This window comes from Salmo trutta, chromosome 28 (assembly GCF_901001165.1).
Source record: "Salmo trutta chromosome 28, fSalTru1.1, whole genome shotgun sequence".
In the NCBI taxonomy this organism is placed as follows: domain Eukaryota; kingdom Metazoa; phylum Chordata; class Actinopteri; order Salmoniformes; family Salmonidae; genus Salmo; species Salmo trutta.
The window spans coordinates 18801496-18812607 of NC_042984.1; the positions used below are offsets into that span (position 1 = coordinate 18801496).

Sequence of the window (11112 nt, forward strand, 5' to 3'; positions counted from 1 at the left end):
GATATACGCTTCAGTTGTCTCTAAGCCAATGACATTTGTGCCTCTTTTTTTGCCAGTCATCTGAAAGACACACATAGCCTATACCAATAATTAAATGTTCAGTTTAGTTGGGAGATGAGACCATTTAAAATATTTGGACTATTCCTTATTCATATGCACCTCAGAGCATACTGAACGGAGAGGTAAATAAATTCAATGTGATTAGATACTCTCTTTAATTAGGGGTAATCAGCAAAACTGTGAAACCTGTTGTTATTCTGTGAAATCTTATTATTTACTTTTCCTTGGTCAAATAACTTAAGTATAGATAGTTATTTTTCATTTTTTTGGCATACAGAAACTATAAGCCATGAGTAACTTGTTAAAAAATAACGGCACCAATTGGTCTATAGAGGGTGCTGTTACAAGCAGTCTCACTTAAACCCTCATATCCATCGCTCCTTTTGACCTAGATACTTAAAGCTTGGTATGTAGGTGTATTTCCTCATGCAGAACAAATTTGCCTCAAGGATCAATAAGGTCTGTCAGGGTAGATTTTCCTCCATTTTTTTTTAAAGCCATTTTTGATAACATTTGACGTCCAAAGAACACTACATTCGATTTTAAGTGTCCATTTAAACCACTGTAAATCCACCGTGTTCTGTCAATTTGAGTCGTTTCATCGCTATCATGGATGGGTCTAAGATGAACCACACTGAATTTGGTATTGATATTTCAAAAAACAAGGAAACGATTAACATTTAATTCTTTGCGTATGTAACGCTAATGCTCAAAATCATCTGCAATTATCCTGATGAACCATAAATCATATTCAATCCAGATTTTGTATATAGACTCATTACATCAGTCTTTAATGGTTTTGAGATAGAAAATAGTTGCTGCATTCAAATATGGCCACACTGTACCTATGGATATACATTAGCACATATGCTACTGCTAAAATTACTTTAGAAATCTTCTTCTCATGAACCACAAGTCAGATTGACTCCAGATTTGGTATATAGACTCAATGAATTAGCATCTAATACATTTCAGAATGATTACTTGCTGCATTCAAAGTCGGCTATGCTACACCACTAGATAGCACCAATCAATCAATCAAGCAATCAATTAATCAAATGTATTTATAAAGCCCTTTTTACATCAGCATATGTCACAAAGTGCTATACAGAAACCCAGCCTAAAATCCCAAACAGCAAGCAATACAGCTGTAGAAGCACAGTGGCTAGGAAAAACTCCCAAGAAAGGCAGGAACCTAGGAAGAAACCTAGAGAGGAACCAGACTCTGAGGGGTGGCCAGTCATCTTCTGGCTGTGCTGGGTGGAGATTATAAGAGTACATGGCCATTAAGGCCAGAGTGTTCTTCAAGATGTTCAAACGTTCAGATGTTCAAACCATATTACACCAGGTCTATAAGAATTTTACCGATGGACATGGGGCCATGACATTTGGTATATACAGTTGAAGTCAGAAGTTTACATACACCTTAGCCAAATACATTTAAACTCAGTTTTTCACAATTCCTGACATTTAATCCTCGTAAAAATTCCCTGTTTTAGGTCAGTTAGGATCACCACTTTACTTTAAGAATGTGAAATGTCATAATAATAGTAGAGAGAATGATTTATTTCAGCTTTTATTTCTTTCATCACATTCCCAGTGGGTCATAAGTTTACATACACTCAATTAGTATTTGGTAGCATTGCCTTCAAATTGTTTAACTTGGGTCAAACGTTTCGGGTAGCCTTCCACAAGCTTCCCACAATAAGTTGTGTGAATTTTGGCCTATTCCTCCTGACAGAGCTGGTGTAACTGAGTCAGGTTTGTAGGCCTCCTTGCTCGCACACTATTTTTCAGTTCTGCCCACAAATTTTCTATAGGATTGAGGTCAGGGCTTTGTGATGGCCACTCCAATACCTTGACTTTGTTGTAAACTTCCGACTTCAACTGTAAAGCTTATGTATACAGTTGAAGTCGGAAATAAACATACACTTAGGTTAGAGTCATTAAAAGTCATTTTTCAACCACTCCACACATTTCTTGTTAACAAACTATAGTTTTGGTGAGTCAGTTAGGACATCTACTTTGTGCATGACACAAGTAATTTTTCCAACAATTGTTTACAGACAGATTATTTCACTTATAATTCACTGTATCACAATTCCAGGGGTCAGAAGTTGAGAAGAATATGCTGAGTTGACTGTGCCTTTAAACAGCTTGAAAAATTCCAGAAAATGATTTCATGGCTTTGGAAGTTTTTGATAGGCTAATTGACATAATTTGAGTCAATTGGAGGTGTACCTGTGTATGTATTTCAAGGCCTACCTTCAAACTCAGTCCCTCTTTGCTTGACATCTTGGGAAAATCAAAAGAAATCAGCCACGACCTCAGAAAACAAATTGTAGACCTCTGCAAGTCTGGTTCATCCTTGGGAGCAATTTCCAAAGGCCTGAAGGTACCACATTCATCTGTACAAATAATAGTACGCAAGTATAAACACCATGGGACCAACCAGCCGTCATACCTCTGAGGAAGGAGACACGTTCTGTCTCCTAGAGATGAAGGTACTTCGGTGCGAGAAGTGCAAATCAATCCCAGAACAACAGCAAATGACCATGTGAAGATGCTGGAGGAAACAGGTACAAAAGTATCTATCCACAGTAAAACGAGTCCTATATCGAAATAACCTGAAAGGCCGCTCAGCAAGGAAGAAGCCACTGCTCCAAAACCGCCATAAAAAAAGCCAGACTACGGTTTTCAACTGCACATGGGGACAAAGATCGTACTTTTTGGAGAAATGTCCTCTGGTCTGATGAAACAAAAATAGAATTGTTTGGCCATATTGAACATCATTATGTTTGGAGGAAAAAGGGGGAGGCTTGCAAGCCAAAGAACACCATCCCAACCGTGAAGCACGGGGGTGGCAGCATCATGTTGTGGGGGTGCTTTGCTGCAGGAGGGTCTGGTGCACTTCACAAAATAGATGGCATCATGAGGATGGAAAATTATGTGGATATATTGAAGCAACATCTCAAGAAATCAGTCAGGAAGTTAAATCTTGGTCACAAATGGGTCTTCCAAATGGACAATGACCCCATGCATACTTCCAAAGTTGTGGCAAAATGGCTTAAGGACAACAAAGTCAAGGTATTGGAGTGGCCATCAGAAAGCCCTGACTTCAATCCTATAGAAAATTTGTGGGCAGAACTGAAAAATAGTGTGCGAGCAAGGAGGCCTACAAACCTGACTCAGTTACACCAGCTCTGTCAGGAGGATTGGGCCAAAATTCACCCAACTTATTGTGGGAAGCTTGTGGAAGGCTACCCGAAACGTTTCACCCAAGTTAAACAATTTGAAGGCAATGCTACCAAATACTAATTGAGTGTATGTAAACTTCTGACCCACTGGGAATTTGATGAAAGAAATAAAAGCTGAAATAAATCATTCTCTCTACTATTATTCTGACATTTCACATTCTTAAAATAAAGTGGTGATCCTAACTGACCTAAGACAGGGAATTTTTACTAGGATTAAATGTCAGGAATTGTGAAAAATGTGTATTTGTCTAAGGTGTATGTAAACTTCCGACTTCAACTGTATATCTGTTTATACTGTATTCTATACTATCTATTGCATCTTAGCCTATGCCGCTCTGACATTGCTCATCCATATATTTATATTTAGATATTCTTATTCCATTCCTTTACTTCGATTTGTGTGTATTAGGTATTTGTTGTGGAATTGTTAGATATTACTTTTTAGATGCTGCTGCACTGTCGGAACTAGAAGCACAGGCATGTCGCTATACTCGCAAAAACATCTGATAACCATGTGTATGTGACCAATAAAATGGTATTTTATTTAAAACCTTGAGGTAGGCATCTTGGTTTCTAAGAAAGCAGCTCATAGCACAAGGGGGGATAAAAAGAGATAATGAACAGTAGAAATTAACGCTCTCTTGCTCTAAATGTAAAGCTTGATGAGAAAGAAGAAGGAAGATTGGAAGAAATTTCTTCAGCCCCTAATCCAGAATCCTGTGAAAAAATATCTAAAGGCAGATTTGTATTTTATTTTTAGAAAACAGGATAGGGTGGACATACTGTAACAATAAATATTCATTAGGTTCAGCAGAACACAATGTAAATGAATGTTTGTTGTAGTGTGGATACACCTCCATTGTTTATAAATGACTATGATCATCACTGACGCTGTGTGAGAAGACGGCGGCGCTTGTAGTTGGACCTGTCACCTCATTGGCTGGCAAGCATCTGGAGCACTGTTGGGAGCACAGCAGAGCTGAGTGTATAAATATGCGATCTGACAGTTCCACTATTTACCAAGCACAGCGTTACTGTCAAACTAACAGACTCTGGTGAAGGGAAGGGGGGGCATCACGATGCAAACTAAAAGGGAATGTTTCTCTGATAAATGTATTATTTTCTAACACTATACCCAGCCATCATTAACTTGTTGTTGTTTTTCCACAAGAAATATTGGACAAAATCATGTTGGTTGGTCACCTTTAATTCAGTTAATTACTATAATTAATCACAAAAATCAAGTCCCCAAAGAGCTATGATTGTTATGACATTGTTACACACAGTATGAGAAAATGCTGTATTTGAAAATGCTAAAAAGTTATATGGAGTATATTTACAATAGATTGCATCATAAACACTTTCACATTTTACACATACATTTACATGCTTCAACATATACAGACCAAAACAGATACTGTACAGTACAATAGTTTCGGTGGTGTCAAGTGGCCAACAAGCCAATATCAAACGAACCCACAATCTACATTGTTTTGTGACAATATAAGTAATGTGACATTCAAGCTGACATTCAAGTCTATTCTTTTCAGAAATTACTCCATAATAGCAATCCATAACACAGAGACCGCAGTCTCTAGTGTTTCTCCCTAGTTCTTAATTGATCAATTATTGTTATTGTTTGACTAACTAGTCCATCCACCTGCTGTTCTTACACTGTAAAAAAAATCTAGTTGCTTCAACCAATTGATATTAAGTAACTGGTTCCATTTTTGGGGGGTTACTCAACTTACTCAACTATTCCAAGTGTTACCTGAACAAAAAAAAGTAGTTGGCCCAAACTAGTAGTTGGCCCAAGCTTAACATGTCACATAATAAGTTGCATGGACTAACTCTGTGTAAAATAATAGTGCTTAACATGCTTGTTTTATGACTACCTCTTCTCTGTACCCCACACATACAATTATCTGTAAGGTCTCTCAGTCAAGCAGTGAATTTCAAGCACAGATTCAATCACAAAGATTAGGGAGGTTTTCCAATGCCTCGCAAAGATGGGCACCTATTGGTAGATGGGTAATGAGAATGGTGAAGTTATTAATTACACGTTGGATGGTGTATCAATACACACAGTCACTACAAAGATACAGGCATCCTTCCTAACTCAGTTGCCAGGGAGGAAGGAAAACACTCAGGGATTTCACCATGAGGCCAATGGTGACTTTAAAACAGTTACAAATGTTAATGGCTGTGATAGGAGAAAACTGAGGATGGATCAACAAAATTGTAGTTACTCCACAATACTAACCTAAATGGCAGAGTGAAAAGAAGGAAGCCTGTACAGAAACAAATATTCCCAAACATGCATCCTGTTTGCAATAAGGCACAAAAGTAATACTGCAAAAAATGTGGCAAAGAAATAAACTTTTTGTCCTGAATACAAAGCATTATGTTTGGGGAAAATCCAACACAGCACATCACTGAGTACCACTCATCATATTTTCAAGCATGGTGGTGGCTGCATCATGTTATGGGCATGCTTGTCATCGACAAGGACTAGGGAGTTTATTAGGATAAAAATAAATGGAATAGAGCTACAGTAAGCACAGGTAAAATCCTAGAGGAAAACCTGGTTCAGTCTGCTTTCCAATAGACACTGGTAGACAAATTCACCTTTCAGCAGGACAATAAGAGTTGCTTACCAAGACGACATGAGTGGCCTAGTTACAGTTTTGACTTGGATTGAAAATCTATTGCAAGACTTGTAAATGGCTGTCTAGCAATGATCAACAACCACCTTGACAGAGCTTGAAAAATTATTTTAAGAATAATGTGCAAATATTGTCCAATCCAGGTGTGCAAAGCTCTTAGAGACTTATCCAGAAAGACTCACAGCTGTAATCACTGCATAAGGTGATTCTAACATGTATTGACTCAGGGGTGTGAATGCTTATGGAAATTAGATATTTCTGTATTTCATTTTCAAGAAATGTGCAACAATCTCTAAAAACATGTTTTCACTTTGTAATTATGGGGTATTTATGTATATGGGTGAGAGAAAAAAAATCAACAATTTAATCCATTTTGAATTTAGGCTGTATGTAACACAACAACATGTGGAATAAATCAGGGGGTATTCGTACTTTCTGATGACACTGTAGAATCCCTATTAATTCAATAGGCTCTGTGTGGGCCTAGAAATAAAGATGGATCATTTAACTTTTAAAATATATTACCTTTTATTGTGGCATTAACTCAACCAGTCATAATGTTTTCCTCTGATTCTCAAACAGTCACTGCAAAGGGCTCCTTTACTAGGCTACCCGTGCACGCTCATCCACTCGCAACATATTTCCAGCCTCCAAACAGTGGTGAATGGAAAGAGACCTCTGTTACACCAAACACCAAAAAGTGTAATGACATTTGGCGATTGTCATTCGGCCAGAATTGATGTGTCCACTGCTGTCTGCACGGGTGTCAGTTTCGGCCAGTCTACTCAACGCAATTTGGAGTGCAGGCTTCTTCTATACCACCAGTTATCAAGTCCATTCGCTCATTATTCACATCACATTTTGGAGTGCAGGCTGATATACCACCAGTTTTCAAGTCCATTTGCTAATTTTTCATGCCTCTGACATGTGGTAATGAAAAATAATGGTGTAATAGCTTACAGTTTTTTTGTCATTTTGTTTTAGTTATGGCGATAGGCACATATTTTACCAGTTAGGTGTGCCCCCACTATTTATTTAGCAGAGACGCCGTACCGGACCGTATCGCCTTACCTAAAAATGACTGTGGAACTAGTTACACACACACACACACACACACACACAATGCATTTAACATACAATGTTTTCAACTTACATATTTGACACACTTTGACATACATGATGTCATTGTGCATGTTCATTGATACAGTAATTCTTATTCAACATGTCCTCACCTGGGATTTGAACTCACAATCAAACTCTTGGTTCATGGCATTCCGATCTTCCTCTTATACCACCAAGTCTGTGCAAATGATCAGTTTATCTGACTATTCTCTCATCATTGGTTTGATTTACTTATTTCAGCAACAACAAAAAAATCTGTATAGTTGTCTTATGCTGGTGAGGCATATTACTCTGTTTTAATGCTACTCCTTAATCACTATGATAAGGACAATAGTTTTCCTTGAGTGTACTTAAAAGTACACAGAACTGAGATTTACTTTGAATTGCAAAGTGTAGTAATAGAGGTGAAGTCAGTCATTGACACAGACATGGTTGTGACTACATAGCAGGAAGATAGGAATGCTGTGAAGCAAGATGTTATGAGTTCAAATCCTATGTTGAATATAAATTACAGCATAAATGAACATGCGCAATGTAATCATGTATATCAAAATGTAAAATATGTACGTTGAAAACATTGTATGTTAAAAGCTCTGTTTGTTTGTCACAACTAGCTCCACAGCGTTTTTTTAGGTAAGATGACCGAACAATCATTTCTAGTTGACAGAATTTTTGCCTACGTTTTCTCAAGTTGGAGCTAAGTTTGGGCCAACACATTTTTAAATAGTAGTTCAGGTAACACTTGGACCGAAAAGTTGAGTAAACAAAAAAAAAATGTTTGCGGAAGCAGTTACTGAATAAGAACGAGTTGAAACAATGTAGTCTTAAAGTGTTTCTGATACATGCGAAGATTAAACCCAGGATAGTCTCCAAGGAACCCTCAAGGAGTTCTACAGCCAATCTTTTAGATTGTTAGGGTGACTTATTGTCTTTTAAGAAGCAGGTAATGGGTTTTTAATTAGAAATTCTGAGGTTTGGGCTGTGCTATAAGATTGCACAATATAGTAGATGGTCAATAAATTCCAACAGTAAATACAAGTAAATTACAAAAAAGTCTAGTATCCTACTGACTTTTGACACAGGCAAAAATAATTACGTCACATTCACTTTATAAAACCTCACTTTACACAAATAACGTATTTCTATTTTGTCCGTCTATCAGGCAACACTGAACATAGTGCCGGTGTTCCCACACTTATCTGTGAAGTTGACCCTCTTACCAGCAGTGTTCCCATAACTGCTGAATCCTCCTGCTCTGTCTGCTCAGGGCTCTCACGGGAAGAGTCCTTCATGACACTGTAATACACTGGCACATTGTACTTGGTAACCTTCTCTGGGTCTTGTCCGTTGCCCTTGCAAAGCTTTTTGAAGGAGGCCCGGAACTTCTGAGACATCAGGTTGTAGATGATAGGGTTGATGGCACTGTTGGTGTAGATGCAGAAGCGGCAGAAGAGCAGGAACCATGTGTTTAGGTAGGGTGGGTCCATGAAAGAGTTTACCACCACCAGTGTCCGGTATGGCATCCAGAGCAGGGCGAAAATAATCACCACCACTGCAAGCATCTTAGTAACCTAAATTATGGGGCACAGGGCAAACAAAACGAAAAATGCACGGTGCGATAATTGACTCAAATGTTGCTGGTAGTTTTTTTATTATTATTATATATTTTCTTTGGACTGATGAAAGGCACTTTATGCCTGCAAATCAAATTGCAAAAACAAAACAGTGTTTTTCTGGTGTAGTGTAGAACAGTCTAATGACGGTAAACAGAGGTGATAATAACAGAATTCCATGGACTTTGAAACCATTACTATGAGCCTGCTGGGATGTATCCTCCCTCTCTTGAATTACAATCCAAGTAGTACGCCCACATGATGTGTCCAGTTAGGATTGTTGTAATCCTATACTACATTGATAAACTGCCAAATGCTGTAGCCTAAATTATTACTGTGAACACATTTTGTACACTATTGTCAATTTAGAAGCATTTATGAAGCATTTATTACTATCCTCATGATCTGATGAGCCTACCTGTTTTCTTGACGTCACTGCACCCTTGTTTGTTTTGCCCAACACCTTGACTGTGCTGCTGGAGCATCCCTGGTGTATAGAACCTTCACTATTGCCGTTGAGATTGGTTGACAAGGGGCTCATGGATAAAATCCTTGCGATGAGACTGTACAGCACAACAGCCACAATCAGAGGGAGGACATAAAACAAAGATAAGTCTAGAAAGTAAATTGGCATGTAGAGGTTTCTGGAGACACGGTAGCCACAGCTGACCAACACCCCATTGGCGTAGACAGTTTTGTTCGTGTCCACTAAAAATAACCACATCATGCAGTAAAGCGAGGTGAAAATCCACACAAAAGAAATGATCCTCTTCGCCCGAGACACAGTGCAAATAAATTGCGCCTTGATGGAGTGGCAGATAGCAATGTAGCGCTCAATGGTGAAGGCTGTGATGGAGCAGGATGATACATTGATACCCAGGTATTGCAGGTATGTGATGCAAAGGCACCCAGCATAGCCGTATATCCAAGAGTCGACTACTTCAGAAATATTAGGTAAACCTGCCGCTAAAAGGACAATAAGGTCCGCAATAGCCAGACTGACAAGATAACAGTTAGTAGGGGTCATCATGTGCTTGGTGCGCAGCACAACCAACACCACCATTATATTACCTGCTATCCCAACTCCGCATATTAGAAGTGCGAGAACAATTGTTATAACTTGTACTTCCATAGAGTTCTGTGGCATATTAATCAGAACTTCATTCTGTGTGAAATTGATGACATCTTGAGAGGTGTCATTAGTATTCTCCATGGTGTTTTACTTGTGTTGGCACATTTCTTCTGCTTTAATTTGCCTTGAGGTGGAACAGAATTAAGACACAAATGATTCCAAGATTGCCCTAGAATATATCAAAAGTTATAGTAAACCAATTATTTTGTTTCACAATAAGATACACATATCAGTCAATCATCATGTGAGATGACAAAGACATTTGAAATGAATGAAAGAGCTACTATATAACAATTACAATAATTGAAAATAGGCAGTTTAGCGACCATGGTTAGGAATGGTCTAAGCTTCATAACTCACCAAATCCAGCTGATATCCACAGAGACAGTAGTAAAAGGACTACTTGGTCTCTCAGTGATGTACTACTCTGTACTACTCCCTCATCTCTGAACACTCTCTCTCTCTCTCTCTCGCAGTAGTAAAAGGACTACTATGTCTCTCAGTGATGCTGCACTACTCCATCTCTGAACACTCAATTTCTCTCTCTCGCTCTCTCTCTCTCTCTTTCTCTCTCTCTTTCTCTCTCTCTCTATCTCTCTTCCCATCTCCATATTCAGCCACACATCAAATGGTGCAGTGTCCTTACTGCTGCTTTGGGCCATCTGATTAGGCTTGTTCGTATGGGACGTTATCAACGTCTATGACTATGACTGTGACTGTGCGACGTGATGATAACCCAGCAGTTAACCACAGCAAAATTATAGACTACAACTCAGCCCTGTCTATCACTAGCAATGACAATATAATATGAATTAACCAACTATGAAGTGTGTACACAATGGTTGCGTAAATGCTGGAAATACGTCCCTTGTTTTATCATGAAGATAAGCAGGGTTCTTTTTATGTCTTTTTTTGGGCAGTTGAGACCAGCTAATTTAACCTAACTCCTAACCCTAACCGTAACCTTAACCCTAACCTTAACCCCTAACCCCTAACCCGTACCCCTAGCTCAGCTTATGGTAGCCATTTGTAACATATCATACGTTTTGAAAATTCCTAACACATCATACGAATTGTAATTCATAACAAATGAAATGGATGATGGACATCCACAAATTAATACCATTTGAAACACAACATATCTTACTAATTGAAGCCCCTCAGCACTCAGCCAACCTCATCATCTAGCAAACCTCGTCTGGTTTTCTCTCAAACAAAGACAACACATCTCATGAGAGTCTTGGAGCGCATCAGAGAGCAGG

At 38.5% G+C, this 11112-nt stretch overlaps 1 pseudogene; it reads right to left on the reverse strand.

The window, feature by feature from the left end:
- Positions 1–7841: 7841 nt before the first annotated feature.
- LOC115166416 (thyrotropin-releasing hormone receptor-like) lies at positions 7842–10086 on the reverse strand (annotated as a pseudogene).
- Between the last annotated feature and the right edge of the window lie 1026 nt (positions 10087–11112).